This window comes from Amblyomma mixtum, chromosome 1 (assembly GCF_055824585.1).
Source record: "Amblyomma mixtum isolate Tamu chromosome 1, ASM5582458v1, whole genome shotgun sequence".
NCBI classification, from domain to species: domain Eukaryota; kingdom Metazoa; phylum Arthropoda; class Arachnida; order Ixodida; family Ixodidae; genus Amblyomma; species Amblyomma mixtum.
Window position 1 is genome coordinate 142,069,288 of NC_143012.1, and position 16,980 is coordinate 142,086,267.

Here is a 16,980-nt window from a genome sequence, read left to right on the forward strand (position 1 = left end):
TTTAACCCAACGCTGGGCAGCGGTTTCGTTTTCTGTACCGTGCCAACATGGAGGACTTAGTTCTCGGAGCGTCGAGAGATGGCGCTGCGCATTTCGCATATCTTACGCATATCGTCTATTTGTTTGCCTGCTTTAGGAATAAAAGTGACCAGAACCATTTTCCAGTCGATTGGCAGGGGGGTATCTCCGCGGCAAATCGCTTTCATGTAGTCGAGGGGGGACTGGTATGCCAAGTAGGGGAGGTTCGTCAAAAGCTTGACGGTGACCTTATTCCTTCCTGGCGCAGTGCCCCGTTTCATTTTGGCGAGAGCCGGCCGCAGATCATGGAGCTCCGTGTTCTCTCTGCCTGCATAAGAGTACGCAGATCCACAGGGGCCAAGCTCGAATTGCCGAGCTTACCCAGAAAGCGGCTGAGTACGCGGCCCAACTCGCCGACTCCAACTGGGTGGATTGATGCCACACGGCCGCGCGACATATGTCCAGCCGCAACACATGACGTCTCTTTCGAGCCCTAATCGACCCAACCGAAACACGAACCGAAACAAAAATTTGCAGCGAGTCATGCACACTTCCCATGGCAACACGACTCAACTGGCACAGAGACCTCGGGACCAGTATCCCGTAGCGATGGCAGATGCCGGAGCTAGCAAAAATCTTTTCCTTCCTTTTATTTATGTTCGATAAAACCACTACACAACTACTTGAAACGGAAACTGAACGCAAGACGCTTGCTCCGAGCTGCGGCGCTGCGGTCAGTGAGGAGGGAGAAAGGAAAAATGGCGCGACGCACGTGGGGTTATGTTCGGGAGGCTGGAGCCAGCCCGGGCAGTTCGGAGGCGAATACGAGCTCGCTTCGCAACTCAGGTACGTACACATTGAAATATGTGATCCGCCGTTCCGAAGCATCACCCTCTCTTTGCAGTAGCTCCTGAGCGTCATCTGTAAACGCTGGGACGAGCAAGGCCCTGTCAGCCAAGTATTGTTTTGTAGAATCGGCTTGCTTAAACGCAGTATTTATCCACATTTGAATACACCACTGAGAGGACTGTTGCATGTTGCGAGTATAGATAAGCGCAAGCTTTGTTTGCGGTGATATGAACTGTTGGGGACTATTTCTATAACTTCATTTTTGGTGAAACAGCGCGAGAACGAACGGACGGACGTCTGTGCGTCCTTTCTCTTCGTCGTTTTTCTGCTCTCTCGCTGTTTCACCAGAAATGCTTTTTGCGTTGCCGTAACTTGGATCGGTGTGATGCGGCTGTCGTGAGAACGCGCCAGTGGCCTGTTTTGGCGCGGACAAAGGTGTCCAAAGTTGAGACTGCTGGGCACTGAGGTCAATCTGTGCGCTGCCTGGCGGATAGACGTTCTCGACTAGATCGGTGCTTGGTGTGTGCTTCAAGCCATTCGCTGCCGTCTATGCGCGCACCATTTGTCCTTCGCTCTGACCGCAGTTGACTTAGCGCCGCGATGCCCGACAAATGTTTCCTAGCGACTCGGAAGGCTGTGTTGCTAGCCAGAGCTCGCAATGTTGTACGGGTGCCAAGACGGGCAAATTTTGTGTCACCTCCAGCTAGTGAACGTCGTCTCGTGCTAGGTCACTTTGGCGGCATGCTGCCTAGCAGGGAAGAAAGATGTCATTAAGAATTGTCTGCGTGATTAGCCGCCGCGGTGGCTCAGTGGTTACGGCGCTCGGCTGCTGACCCGAAAGACGCGGGTTCGATCCCGGCCGCGGTGGTTTAATTTCTTTGGAGGAGAAATTCTAGAGGCCCGTGTACTGTGCGATGCCAGTGCACGTTAAAGAACCCCAGGTGGTCGAAATTTCCGGAGCCCTCCACTACGGCGTCTCTCATAGCCTAAGTAGCTTTGTGACGTTAAACCCCATAAACCAAACCAAATTGTCTGCATGGGTCCTTCTGTTATGGCGTACTGTCCGTTCCTTCACGAGAGGCACTTCGCTCGAGTAACAACACGACGAACTGCCGGCGATACATTAAGTGCTTAGGGCACTCAGATGCGCTGCCTCAAGAAAGGAGACATGGCCTGGTTAACCAGTGTTCGGGGATTGAACGAATTAAGTATAGAATAGCGTGCTGCTCTTCACGTATGTTCACATGCGGCAAAAGCCCATATGCTTGCGCTTGAAGACGCGCTGCTGCCACCTATTCCACGTATGTAACGCCACGCCGGCATTGTGCGGGAATTTTCTCTACACAGGAAAACTAACTGTTCACGTGTACAGCACAAAGTTTGTTCGAGCCGCATGCATTCTGCAGCAATGTCACTAAAGTTAACCGTGTGACACTGCACTGATGGCTGAAGGCGAGTGCAGGTAGATGGGTTTCTTGCAAACACAGTGAACAAGGGAGGGGAAGGTCCCTGAGGCTTGCCCCTCCCTTCACTTTGCTTTAAAGGCGAGTTTCATTCTTTGAAATTGACGTGTCAATGACATCCTAGTTGAAATCAAGAGGAAGAAATGGGCTTGGGCAGGGCATGTAATGCGAAGGCAAGATAACCGCTGGTCCTTATTAAGGGTAACGGAGTGGATTCCAAGAGAAGGCAAGCGTAGCAGGGGGCTGCAGAAGGTTAGGTGGGCTGATGAAATTAAGAAGTTTGTGGGGACACGGTGGCCGCAACTGGTGAAGGACAGGGTTAATTGGAGAAACATGGTAGAGGCCTTTGCCCTGCAGTGGGTGTAGTCAGGCTGATGATGATGATGATGTTGTTGGTTCAAATCCTTTGACTAGCACACAACTTGACCTGCACATGTAAGCTGTATACAACGAGAAATCTTATGACACCACTGGAAAGATTTATGAAAAACAGTTGCGTCACAATTTTGCCACAAATGATGTTGGAAAAACTGGCGCCACATCAGGTCAACCAGGGGGGAGTATATTTTGACAAACGACATGTATATGATGGTCTGAAATGGCAGGGCTCAGCTTGCTGTATGCGTCCTACAGCCTTTTGATGACATCAGCCTATTTTTGTTGCCATTGCGGGAATTTTCTGTACCATTTGCGAGTACACACACTAGCACATGCCACCGGCTTTTCTTGTAATGGGACTAGTTATGCTTTCTCAGTAAAACTGGGCTGTCATGTTACCGCTATACTCTTGCGTTGGGTTGAGTAAGAGTGCGGGCGTCACATGATCTGTGTCTGATGGCAGTGGTGGAACTACCGCTGAACCGTCACGGCTGCCAGGACATGCTGCTTTTTCGGGGTGCCCGTACTTAGTTTCCCTGCAGTGTCCTTACGTGCAGAAACCTACACAACCAAATAACTGCCCTAAGCTAGTGATGGGAGCGAGCGTTCAGTTCACAGCCATTGTTCAGTTGGTGAAACTGAAGCCAAGGTGGCGTTATAAAGAAATTCAGTTATAATTTATGTAGTGGTCAGTGGCGAATATTGCTGGATGATCCATGTATATTAATGTCTGATGAGTCATTTGAAAGACAACGTGAGCAAAAATTTCTTGTCTCCGAAAATCGAATTTCGAAGATTGAATTCTTCATGCTCATTGTCGTAGCGTATCGTGATTAACTCTTTCGCTACCGCGGAAAAATGCACGATTTGGAGCGTACTGAAAGAAAATTTTTTTTCTCAAGAACTAATACACCCAGCACATATTGCAATGCATGAAATTGTAGCTTATTAGTTACACTTCTGAATGAAACAAACACCAGAGTTGTGTGTGCAAAAGTAAACGAACATTTATTTGTGAAATTTGCTAAAAACACAAAAAAAGTAAATAGCAAAAACAAAAATTACCGGCTGCACTAAGCCCGAACTTGATTAGAGGAAAACTGGAATATACAAACTGTTGCACATGTTTATAGCTGTCATTATTCACAGTTTCAGCTATGAGAAAAATTTACTGCACTTTCCATGGCTTGTCAAGTCAGGGGTCATGACTGTGGTGCCACTGTGAAGAGCAATCAGAGGTGAAGATGTGAAGTAGAGGTAGACTGACAAGTGCTTCACATAAGGTTTTATCTTTGTTCCTCCCTTGTTCTCTGATAGCCGAGCTTCTAGTTTCTTCTTTTTTTCATTCTTTTCGGTTGGTGTTGAATGGATTCTATGAGAGGATTGGGGGCGTGGACTTCTTTTCGCTCATCGTACCCGAAGATTTCTTGAATGAGCTGCTCCCTGAAAGCCAGCTGATAAAATCTGGCATTTTAGACAAGCTCTAAAACATCAGGATCGATAAAGTAAGTTTTATCGATGTGGTTCAAAAGCCAGGACACTTTTCAAGTGTTGCCAATAGAAGCTGCCGCCACTGAATCATCCGGGTCCGTTACGTGCAAGAAATCAAAAACAAAAAAAGCGAAAAACCAATTTTGAGAAATGATTTTTGATGGCAGAGGGCCAGAATAGATTATTCTGGTATTTCAGTAGAGATACAGTCGTGGCAGGTCAACAATTCCAATGTATATGATGATTCCAATGAACATCAGAATCTCCAACAGATTCACGTCTTCCCATGAGCCGTCACGCCGAATTTGCTAAAAATCTTCATCCATGCGTACTTATTAGTATTTCCGCACACGATCTTCATCATTTCCGCCGTGAAGAGCATCAAAAAAAAGTCGAGGAGTCGAGCGAATCTCCGAGCGCCGCTCCGCAGCGATGTGCCGATATGGACACCTAGCTGTCGTCTTGGTTGAAAAACGCGACGCGACCTTGAGCATTTGGCAAACTTCTTCGCCATACGTTGTCAAGACCCTGAAGCACAAAAATAAACCACTGTCATCAATTACAAACCGTATGCATACGCGCTGACGTTCCAGGCTCCCGAGGCGAAGTCTCGCTGCCGAAACCGAAATCCAACGTTTGTACATTGTTGCCCGACTAATAACCGCTGCTTTCGTCGCAAAAAACGAAACCGAAACCGGCCGACGTGCTCGGTGTCAGCTTTCGCTTCCGAGGAGCGCGCGGCGACGCGGACGCCATTTTCTCCGGCTGACGGTGCTGCGGCCGTTCAAAGTTTTATTTTTCATGGCGCCCTCTCATGTCAAAACACTGAAACCAAGGCTGCAATCGAAAGAGCAGTTGTTGAGCTCGCTAACTAGATGGCGGAGCACGTCCACAACGCTCCAAAATTAGCTTTTTTGCGCGGGCGATTTGAATCGATCATATGCGAACGATCGCCTATGGCGCGGTAGCGAAAGAGTTAAGGGTTCGTGATATCGTGATAAAGGTGATGTCTGCTCATGGCTTGTCGTGTTCTCCATGCCTTGCTGCGCCGGCGTCTCGCGAAATGTATTTAGTCCCGTGCGGATGCCATGCACGGCTGTTGTTGGTTCGAGGCTGCTAGTGAGCACCACGTAATAAAGCTTCCCGTTCCCTGGCCGGCGTCTGCTTACAACACTCATCTTCTTTTTTTAGGCTTCAACTGAAAAGTCCAACCCCTATAGATAGCTTACAAATGTGGCAGATAATACTTTGCGTTGGAGTGGAGTGCTAGAACAAGATGATTGAGGGTGACAAATGCATACTGTCTCATGAGCCTCAGTGGTTTGGTTTGGTTGGTTTGGTTTATTGGGGTTTAACGTCCCGAAGCAACTCAGGCTATGAGGGACGCCGTAGTGAAGGGCTCCGGAAATTGCGACCACCTGGGGTTCTTTAACATGCACTGACATTGCACAGTACACGGGCCTCTAGAATTTCGCCTTCATCGAAATTCGGCTACTGCGGCCGGGATCGAACCCGCGTCTTTCGGGTCAGCAGCCGAGCGCCGTAACCACTGAGCCACCGCGGCGGGCCCTCGATGGTATTAGTGCATTTTTTTTTGCTTCTTTTAAAGTGTCAAGGTCATTTATATTGACAACTTGCCAAAATCGTCCAAATGAGCCGGCAAACCTGACTTTACACTTAAAGCAGGTCACGTTTTCACATTATCGATCTATTTGGAGGCTGTGCGTAAGCTCATCCAGCACCTCCTCAATTTTCAGTGTCAGTCATGTCAGCCAGTTTTTACTAACCAAATCCTCCTCTGCTGTCCCATTCGCTAGTATTTGCGGCATGCACTGAGAGGGAGAGTGGTACATAGCCAGCGACACATGATGGGAAAAGGGCGGAAAAATTTCTGTTGTCTTTTTCTTTGCTTTATGGGGGAGCATTTGGCGGTCATGCCAACAGTTCTTGCTGGGACACAAGCCATCACTCCCGATTACTCACTTCGCATCATGATGAGTGAGGGAACTGAGGCGTTCAACTGCTACGGCACCAACGGCTGCTCGACCGAATGCGCTGTGCACGCTGTCGTGTAAAAATTTGAGGGGCAGCCTGGTCTTTCCTGGCGCGCACGCGACGTACGAGATTAGCTGACGTGTAGTACATACCTCCTCCTCGAACAGCTTTCTCAGAAATATTCGTAGTTAAAGAAAAATTCGTCCTGGTCCGGGGTTCGAACCCGGGACCACGGCTACACCGGAGCAGTCGCTCTACCAACTGAGCTAACCGGGACGGCAAGCTTATGGTAGGGCGAGAGCGAATTGATCAATAACTCAAAGTGGGAACAGTGTTGGTCAAATGTTTAGGGGAATCCCCCAAGGTGGAGTAAATTTGTAATAAGGGAGTAATTACTCATTGGCATCCACCCAAGCGCAGCCATACGGCTACATAGGAAAGCTATACAGCTTTCTCAGAAACTTCGTAGTTAAAGAAAAATATTGACTCACAAATTATGGAAAACAAACTGCTTTTTTTTCTCCACCATAAAAACCTTGAATGGGTTCGAACCCAACCGCAGCGGCTGTGTTTCCATGGAGGAGAGACACAAAAAGCGCCCGTGTGCAATGTCAGTGCAAGTTAAAGATCTCCAGGTGGTCGAAATTATCCCCGCTTTCCTCCCTTTCCTTAGGGCGCCGTTCAGGTGTCCACTGAGATATGTGAGACAGATTTCCTTTCCTAAAAAAAAAAATGCAATTTCATTACCACTAGCTGTCAAATCAGCACGTTCACAGCCCGCTTTCTATGCTTTACTGAAAAAACATCTCTCATCAACTTATTCAGCTTCATGCCATACCTAAGTTTGCCGTAATCTCATTTTCTGTTCCCCACTCCAACAGCAAACGGTCAATTTGTTTCTAATTTCGAATATTTTGATTTGTATCCGCTTCCGATTTTATAATCTCTGCATCTATTCATTTCCCATCGGTATTTTATGTGTTTTGTGTTCTGTGTTATGCTGTTGTGCTTTGCGGTTTTATGCCTTTTTTTTTGTCTGAAGAATTATGCCCGCTGCCTGTTGTTGCATCTTGCATTGCCGCAAATTATACTAATAGAATTAAATTTGATTTACACCTTTTTTCCAGCTCTTCTGCCACACTAGTGTACTTATACTCATGCATTTCTGATGGGAGGTCCCCCAGACAGTTTTACTTTGGCACCTCCTACTGCGCTAACTTCTTTATGCACTTTTGATTGATTTGTCTTTTGTTTTAATAAGCCTCAAACCAAGCTGTACGGCTGCCATTGAAATATAGGAGGCTTTGTCTCTTCACTGTAAGGCAGTTGTGAATGGTTACAGCAGCCTGGTTAGCCTTTTGAAGCAAGTTGAAGTAGGTGCCTCTGCGGTCACTGTGCTTGCTCCATAACTAGGATGGGTATGACCTGTTGTGCACTTTCGACAGGGATGTGCGCTGCTGCAAAGAGTCTTGGCTTCAAAATTGACTTGTTTGGAACTGCTAGTTGCGTAGGCGGTCTTGCTGCACCTTTGTGTTAGAATGGATTTTATTGCAGTTGACATGCCCTGCAGGCCACCTTTCTAATAATTTGAGGTCTTTGTATCAAGGGCGATATAAACAGGCACCGATGAAATGGGCAGAGACATGGGAGAGGCCTTTGTCCTGCAGTGGGCGTAGTCAGACTGGTGATGATGGTTATGATGATGGAAGGTGTAGGAAAAAAGAAAACTTTATTTTGCATGATTTTATGGTCTGAAAGCTCATCAGGTAGGGATTATTTGGTCGTCCTTATGTGGGGTTCTGCAGCATATGATAGCAGTGGATTGTAAGGTGTCATGTGCCACTCTAAGTGAACATTTGTACAGTTTAAAAATGACACAAGTCTGCTCCCCCCCCCCACCTCCCCCCACCTATAAGAAAGATTAGTCCAGTTAACTTAATTGTTCCTCAGCACTATTGATGTAGAAAGCATGAACACTTGACCATGAGCATGAATGCATGGCACTGCAATACACCAAAGACAAAGAGATGAAATATTGAAGGCCATACTAGCTATCCTAACAGTGTTAGAGAGTAATGTCAGATATGATAAAGTACAGTGAAGCTGTGTTCGTTATCAATATTTGACTTGCTTAGCCTGTTTAAAGGGGTAGAAGCACCAGAATTTTCTTAGTGCACTTTTGCTTTCAAGTGATGCGTAAAATGTTAGTAAACATGAATTTCCACATGAAATTTCCCTGTACTCCGTCCCTAACTGATAACTGAATTTATTCTTCACACAATTTCGATGTAGGTTTCAGCAGGTGAAAGACAGTTGTGACGACACAAGTAAGCACCAGATCATTCAAGGCACACAAAAGCTGCAATATTATAGTCATTTGATCTTATGTCGTCATTCTGGTGTCTGAAGGAGTTCAGCGGAAGAGTCTGAATGAAGTGAAACAACAAAGCAGCGGTTATATTGCAGTTTGTGCCTCGTGTGATCACGTATCACTTGTGACGTCGCAACCATCATCTGGCAACTGAAAACCGAAACTGAAACTACAGAGGAAAAAAAAAATTCAATTATGAATTATTTATCAAGCACCGATGAATTCGACGTGGTGATCCATGTTTACTAGTGTTGTACGCATCATTGCAGAGCAAAAACACCACCCAAAAATTATGGTGTTTTCACTCCTTTAAAGGGACATCGAGGACAACTCCATCCAGTATTTGTTCGCAGTAAGAAAATTGTCTCTTTCCAGCTGTGTTGACATTCATTTGGTGGCAGAAGGTTCACTTCGTGACGAGAAAATTGCATTTAAATGTTTTCTTTCCGCTTGATCAAAACTCGTGAGGTCTATAGTGAATAGGGCTCTGTGATCACTGTCTTGTAGTGAATGGCGAAGTTGCCTAGCCTCTAGTACCCGAGCACAAAAACTGTCAACATACTGCAGTTTACTTGCAAAATTGGTTGGTAAGGGAAACTCCGGTGTTTTGTTTTTTCCCTTTCCCAGCTTATAAAAGCTCCATTCCCGGTGAAAGTACCGTCCGTGTTGTTAGCATGCGGGAATCTGTCATCATCGTCATCAGCCTGACTACGTCCACTGCAGGGCAAAGGCCTCTCCCCCATGCCTCTCCAATTAACCATGTCTTTTGCCAGTTGCGGCCACCATATTCCTGCAAACTTCCTAATCTCATATCCGCCCACCTAACTTCCTGCCGGCCCCTGCTATGCTTGCCTTAATCATCAGTGCAGGCCAACTTCACTTTGTCGTCCCTGTAATAAATGTTGCGAGGGAGCATAGTTTTTCGTTGCGCGCCGCGTGTGCCAAGCAACCTGTAGCTTGGTTTGTGTTGAACACATACCAGTTTTCTTCCATACTAATGCATGCGCCAGCAAGGTGAGCTGTAGGACTGACACTTCACCTCTGCATTTGCAGCTGCTTATTGCACTGGCTTCGCGCTGATGCAACAAGACTGAATGTGGTGATCTTTCCGTGTCCCACTGGCTAGCTGGGACTGCTAGCGACTTCATCGGGGCACCACCTGGACCTTGGAAGGTGACGGAGCACCACCTGGATCTTGGAAGACGATGGAGCACCGGCGCCTCCACATTGTGCGTGCGACGGCAGACTCTTGTGCATCGATCTGCTATTGTCCACATTTGCAGGCGAGCATTCTCTGCTTTAGTATGAATACTTTTGTGCTTACAACACATATTATTTTTCTTTCTTTCTTTCCCCGAGCAGTAAGGGAATGGAACGCCCGAGATAAATCTATAACTGCGCAGCATTCCTTGGAAAAATTCATGGAGCTTGCAGCCTCATCAGTTTGGTCATCAAGCCAGACTTGGTGACCATCCACAGTCTGTATTGGTCCTATGTTTTCTGCTCACTCGATCATGCACCCAGTGTATGATTGTATTAAGGAATACTTTGAGACATGTCTGAACGCATGTTTTGAAGGCCAGAGTTGGCTATCTGCCGTCCTCTGTTTCTCACTCGATGTGAGTCCACATACGAATGCTGATTTCTTGTCTTTTAAACCTGATTGCTGGCCTTTGTATTATTGTGTTGTTAACTTGCATCTTTGTTGTCTATAAATCCACTCCTGTAACAGTCCCAAGAAAGTATTATTTGAACAGTATGTTGAAATAAATAAAAATAAAAATTATGCATCAGCGGGTTAGCGCTAAGAAGGAAAGTAGAGGAATTCGGGATCTCACTGCAGAACGGATATTCGGCTTTAACTGAGGACGACAACCTTAATGTTCGATCAGTGAACGGCAATCTCGCAGCTATCATCACAAAGTGTGCTGTGGAAGCAGGCAGTAGGATGGTTGTACAGGACACCAGCAAGCTCTCGCAGGAGACAAAAAGATCTTATTAAGAAACGCCTAAGCATGAAAGCCTCTAACCCTACAGATATAATAGAACTGGCAGAGCTAATCGATAAGCACAAGGTAATTGACATAAGGGAGTTTCATATGTAAAGAATCGAGCGTGCTCTAAAGAATGGAGGAGGTAGCCTGAAAGCGGTGAAAAGGAAATTAGGCAGAGGCAAAAATCAGATGTGTCTCCAGCAAGAGGCTGCACTTGTGTGGCTGCCCGTTAGTCATCCGTACACGAATGCTGGTGCGCAACTTGAGCCTTTGCACTGAAATGGTTTGTTTGTTTACGTTTGTTTACACGCTCTTTATGCTGGATTATACTATTAATATAATATTAAAATTACTATATCTACAGTAGTTAAACTCTGCAAGATGCAGCAAATCCACCTTATTGCATCCACCTTCACTGGTGTCCACGGCTTTTGAGAGGCCTTGTCCCTCTCGCCGCCAGGAACTTGTTGGAGACAGTTGTGGTAGACCTCCGCTGCACCAACACCTGGGTGGAGCACAAGGTGGCTGCCGCTTTTTCACAAAAAGGGAACCTTTCGCCATTCTCATTAGTTTGTCATATGCATCTTTGGTGATTTAAAACCTGTTGGCCAGGCGTGACTACAAGAAGAAGAAAACAAATGCCATGTCAAACCCTGCAGGGCATATTGCACAGTCTGTTTTTGGTCATTGGGTGCATGGTGACAAGAGGCCAGGCTTGCCTGGGTTCCTGATTGTGGTCCAGCCAGACATGTTGTGTGTTTTCGCTGTGTTCAGTGGGGGCTAGGTGGTTGGCTTTGTGCATATCTTGGGGCATCAGAGGAGTGTGCCATGCACATAGAGTGACTCCATCGGGCGGTCACATAATCACTTTGTAGGCGTTGTGGAGGAGAGCTTCCGAATCTTGCCCACCAGCGATAAATGCACTGCTCGAACAAGGGTAAGGCCCAATAACTGAACACTTGGTCGTCTTTGGACAACAGTGTTGAAGGTGAAAGTTCTTAACACTACCCTAATGAGTGAAATTTTGAACCGCTTCCTCGATTTAACTGGAACTTGCAGGGCTGGTTTATATCACTGATGGGACCATCTGTGCCAAATTTCATCACTCTAGAATAAGTATGAAGCAAGTTATGCAACCTCTATGACAAGAATGACCATGCTTGCTTAGGAAAACTATCGTTTGGAAAATAAGTGCAATCTTCCAACTTTTTTCCATTATATGGCTTTAGGAATGACCAGAGCACACAACTGTGGAATTATTTTGCTTAATTTTGCTATATTTCAAAAGAATGCTGCCATATCAAAAATGGCATTCATTTTTCATCTCCGCCACTTCTTTCAAATTAGGTTTCTTGGCATAAAAAGAAGGAAAAAATAGGCAAATTGAGTGCACAGTTGTGTTCCTCACAAAATTTCGCTCCAGAAAGTCTGCTACAATATTAATATTATCAAGTAATACTGAAACGATAGTTTTCCTAAGCTGGCAGTACTAAAAAAAACAGGAAATGAGAAAAATGGATTCAAAGATCACCCCACTGTATTTCCAAGCCTCTAATGTTCAGGAAAACCCCCCAGCAGCATATGTAAGTCCCTCTTCTTCAATTCTATAGCCGCGTTTACATGAATGCGACAGCAGTGCATCGCATCAACTTTTTAGTGCATCGTATTCATGTAAACGGTGATACAGTTGAACCTCGATATAACGAAGTCCTACTTGCAGCCGAAAATTTCGTTACATCGCGAATTTCGTTACGTCGAGGTTCCCATGTTTCAGCTGTCAAAATAAAGTATAACTGGTTCAGGAACACTGCTTGTTGATGGGAACTTGTAAATCACTTATTGAGGAAATACACAAGAAAATCGAGTAATAGTATCGCTAACAAGGGCACCGGATGTTTTTTTCTACATCAGGAGCATAATGAGTGATAGCAAACACCGCGACGGCATCATTTTTCTCCGTGTGCGCATAGCAAAAGAACGAGCGCAGCGCCTAGTACTGAAAGCCGCCACAAGATGTCGCTACTGGTATCATCATCATCAGCATTGAACATTTGCAGCCGGGGACGCATCAGAGAAAAATAAAGAAAAATGTTCGCATCGGTCACGCCGGCGCGGTGGGATTGTGCTCGCGGCGCGGTTATACTCCGACGTAGCGCGCGTGCGCGGCACGGCGACGTCACGTCCGCGAAACAGCGGCGCGGAATGCAGCCGGCTGCATTTCGCGCGGGCCGCGCCGAGAGCGCGCCGAAGCCGCCCACCCAGAATGCACCGCGCGCGCCTCCTCTGCCAGGGCACGTTTTTTTTTTTTTTCGCTGCTCACCTGTTTTAAAGGTACGACCACACTAGCTTTACGAGTTTGTCAACACTGAAGACTTTTTTTTGTTGTTGTCTACGAGGACATCGCACGCAAAAAAAAAAAAAAACGAACGGACGCTGCAAGAAAATTCCGGTTTGCGCTTTCACGTTCAGAGTCTACAGCTCGCCAGTGGCGTCATGGCGCGGCGCGTCTTGAAACTTCCATGCCACGGGCTTTGTATGCGCACGACAGATGGCGCGGCGGTACGTTCTCGCACACTGCCGGCAAAATTGGCGCGTAAAAGGGCAAATACAAACTGCGTTTCGTCTCGGCTAAACTTTTACCTCTCATTCGATTGTCAAGGTAGCTCCTGGCACATGCATGCGATGCGCAAGGACTTCGTTACATCGAAAGTGCGGAGCAAAATTACTTCGTTAAATCGCGAAAAAAAATACATGGTTTTCAATGGGGAAGTGATTGGGAAATGAAAAAAATGCGTTATATTCGTTGGCATTCTGAGTCTGCATCCGTGAGCAGCGCGCAAGTAGGTCTGCTTTGGCCAGCCTGTTCTACAGGGGCACGAGCTCCTTAGCTATGTCCCTGCTGAATGCTGGGCGGTGCGCCCGAGCCACTGACGGCTTGCCCGCGGCAAGCAAGGCCTGGTGCCTGTTGTAATGGCACCAGGAGTCCTCGCCATGCGGGCAGGCAAAATGCAGTGGCTTTTCATCTGTTGAGTAAGAATGAAAAAGGGTGGCCATAACCCCTTTCTGCATCTTCTTCACGTCAGGAGCATTTTCCTTTAATGCAGATGCACAGTATGCCGTCAATTTCTTCGACATTACCTTGTCAGTTTTCCCTCTGCCTCCCAGGCCGCTCTTCTCCTTCTTGAGCTTTTCAATTCCAGCAAACACACGTTTGGCAACATGATTTACACAGTCTTCTTTGGTTATTTCTTTATCATAGAGACCAAGTTTCCTTACTGTCTCCGTCGCTCAACACTGTTGCATATTGCATGTTGTGCAGCACTTTGGACCTGCTGAAAACAATGCCAGCAGCCTCCACCTCCGTGGCATTTGAAGAGCCAGAAAAGTTTTTTTGGCAGAGTTCCTTGTGTGTGCCTCGGCCCATCCTTCATGATTTTCATCACCAGGCTTGGGTCCCAAGCTGCACGCATGGCAGTAGTTGCTCTGGACAGAAAAGTCGAGCACGAGGCCAGAGTCCACCTCAATTGCAGCACTAAGCCCAAAGTGAGAAGTGTGGCCTCGTTTGTGCCAGGTTCCGTCGTAGCTGACGCAAACGTCGAGCAACTCATCGTCTTGGGCTGCCTTTTTTTTTCCTAACGGCCTGCGCGGCATCGTGCATGGCGTCGCGCGCAGCGTCCATCGCGGCGCCGTGTATCTTTTCACCTAGCAGCTGGTAGGTCTTCAGATGCATTGATGGCGGTCTATTTATGCTCGTGAACAAATTCTTCAACTTCACGAAGTTAATCCCGCAGTTAATCACGCACGGGCAGCTCCGGCTGATGGCTCGATCCCACGACGGGAGAATGCGGGACTCGGACGATGTTTCCGCACCCAGGAGCCCCGCGATTCCAAACCACCGAGCTGGCGTGCATCGCATGCGCTCCCGCCAAGCAGCTGTTTTTCGGCGTTCAACTTGGGCCTGCGGGCCGGAAACTACCGCGAACAGATCCGGATTCTCCCTCCGTGCAAGGGGACACTGGATTTCGGGCAGACGGTGGACTATTTCACATTTCATGGGACTTTTCACCTCTCGGACGCGTGAGAGCTAGCTAGGCCTAACGCCCAGACCTAGCGTAGCTACCCGTGCATCGACGGGAGCCGGCCCCTGGGGCGGCCCCGTGACCACCACGATGATCAACGCCGTCGCCGGAGATGAACTGGCACCCTCGGAATTTGAGAACGGTGAGTGGGAGACCGTTCTCAGCATGCACGACCGCATGAAGAAAAAAGGCGGGAAGCCTGGAAACGCCAGCGGAAACGCTGGCACGAACGCCGCCGCGAATTTCGGCGGGAACGCTGGCGATCACGGCACCGGGGTGAAGAAATCGACTGCCACTCAGAAAAAGAGGCAAGACCCGAACATCCGAAAAAGGGCACCAATGCCGAAGCTCCCGGAGAGCGACTATAAAATAATCTTCAGGCCCAGAGGCTGGAACTTGAACGAGTACGTGCCACGTCACCTACTGCAGGCCACCTGCGCGGCCGCGCAACTACCATACGGAGATGTCCTGGACGAAGACACTTCAAGAATCAACTCCGTGAACAACACGTACACGATCAGCACACCGAATCGTCAACGCGCGAGCACCTACGCGAGGATAAAGACGATAGTTATCGGGGAGAAGACCCTCGCCATGGCACCCTACGTCGCGGCTCCCGACGACGCAATTAAGGGCGTGGTATACAACGCCTATGATATCGGAACACCGGAAGAAGTCCGTCAAGGATTCATCAAACGCAACCCGGACATCGAAGTACTCAACGCCAGAAGAATTGGCAAGTCCAGATCTATTCTCATCACCTTTGGAGAGAAAAAGCTTCCCAGACAAGTCTTCTACTGGGGATCAGTGTTCATCGTCTACCCGTACCGAGAGCGGGTAGAGACCTGCTACAACTGCAGGAAGACGGGACACAGGACGGATGTGTGCTATAAGCCATGGGTAAAGCGTTGCCGCAGATGCGGCGAAGACCATCCAGACCCACCGGAGGGAGAACTGCCGACATGCAAGCCCGAATGCATCGTATGCGGGGGGCCACACAACACCGGCAGCCGGAATTGCAAGTATCGGCTGGCAAAGAAAGCACCTTTTAAAGCCAAGAACGACCTGGGGCAACTTGACTCCGGACACCAACCAAGACCGAAGACCAGGGACCACAGCGGCACCCGCCAAGGCCACCGGGGGAGAAGCAGATCGAGCTCCTTCCCACCATTACCGGGGACCAGAGGCGCCAGCTCGGGTCCTGACAGAGAGAGCAGCTCGAGCAGAGGAAGAGGCTCAAGCAAGGACAGAGACGCGGGCAAAAAGGTGAGCTGGCCAGATAAGGCCTCTTCTTGGGAAACCGCTCGGGAGAAGGAACTGGTAGAGCAGCTCGCTAAGAGGGACAGAGAGCTAGACACCTTAAAGAAGGAAATGGCGGAGCTGAGGAAACTCATTCACGCTAACACAAAACAGCCGAAGGTGGTCGAAAAACCTCCTTTGCAACAATCACAAAACGCGAGTCAGGCGCCCCCGCGTGACACGTATGAAGGGGGAGACATTCAAAACGCAATGGATACAGACACCAGAGTCCCCTTGAAAAGACCTCTACCCAGAGAGGAAAACACAGACGACAGTACTCCCAAAAAGGCGGCAGAAAGTCCTAACGAGGACGCATCGGCTAAAACCCACATGAACGTTAGGCCGGACATGAACACACTATTGAAGCGGGTTGACGCTCAAGACGCTAGAATTGATGCCCTTACCGCTAGGGTAGACAAAATAGCCGAACGTGCTGACAATCTGACGGCGGAATTCGTCACGTTCAGGGAACGAACCATGGGTTGCTTCCAGCAAATTCTGGAACAACTAGCAAACATAGAAGCCAGGCTTCCCCCTGTTGCCGGCAACACCCTCCCCTCGCTGCAACCGCAGCAGCAGCCTCTATAGGACATCATGGCCCCTAGCCAACAAATTAGAATCTGGCAGTGGAACTGCAGAGGCTTCCAGTCCAAAAGATGGAACCTGCAGGCATACATTCAAAAAAACATAACCACACCGGACGTAATCACGCTGCAGGAGGCAAGCGGCATGGTCAAATTAAATGGCTACGCTGCGTACACCCCGCTAGAAGTGCAAAAAGAGCACAAACCCAAGTCGTTCACGGCCACGCTAGTGCAAAGAAATCTAACGGCAACACAACACGCACTCGAAAACACAAGCGAGGACTACGCGATGTTAGAAATAATCCCGAACAGAAAAGGGGACAACAGTCTCTTTATTCTGAATATATACAACTCACCGAAAAACCGGGGCACAGGGCTGCCGCACCTATTACGTAAAGCCATTAGACTATCTTATAAGAAGGGATTAGTAATCACGGGGGACTTCAACGCCCCGCATCC

At 48.1% G+C, this 16,980-nt stretch overlaps 1 long non-coding RNA gene across 1 annotated transcript in view; it reads left to right on the forward strand.

The window, feature by feature from the left end:
• Positions 1–786: 786 nt before the first annotated feature.
• The window catches only part of LOC149367780 (uncharacterized), a 190,015-nt gene continuing 173,821 nt past the window's right edge, over positions 787–16,980 (forward strand). Inside the window, exons 1-2 of the long non-coding RNA XR_016287999.1 lie at positions 787–864; positions 9,619–9,848. This is a non-coding gene — a long non-coding RNA (uncharacterized LOC149367780). The remainder of the gene's footprint in view (positions 865–9,618; positions 9,849–16,980) is intronic.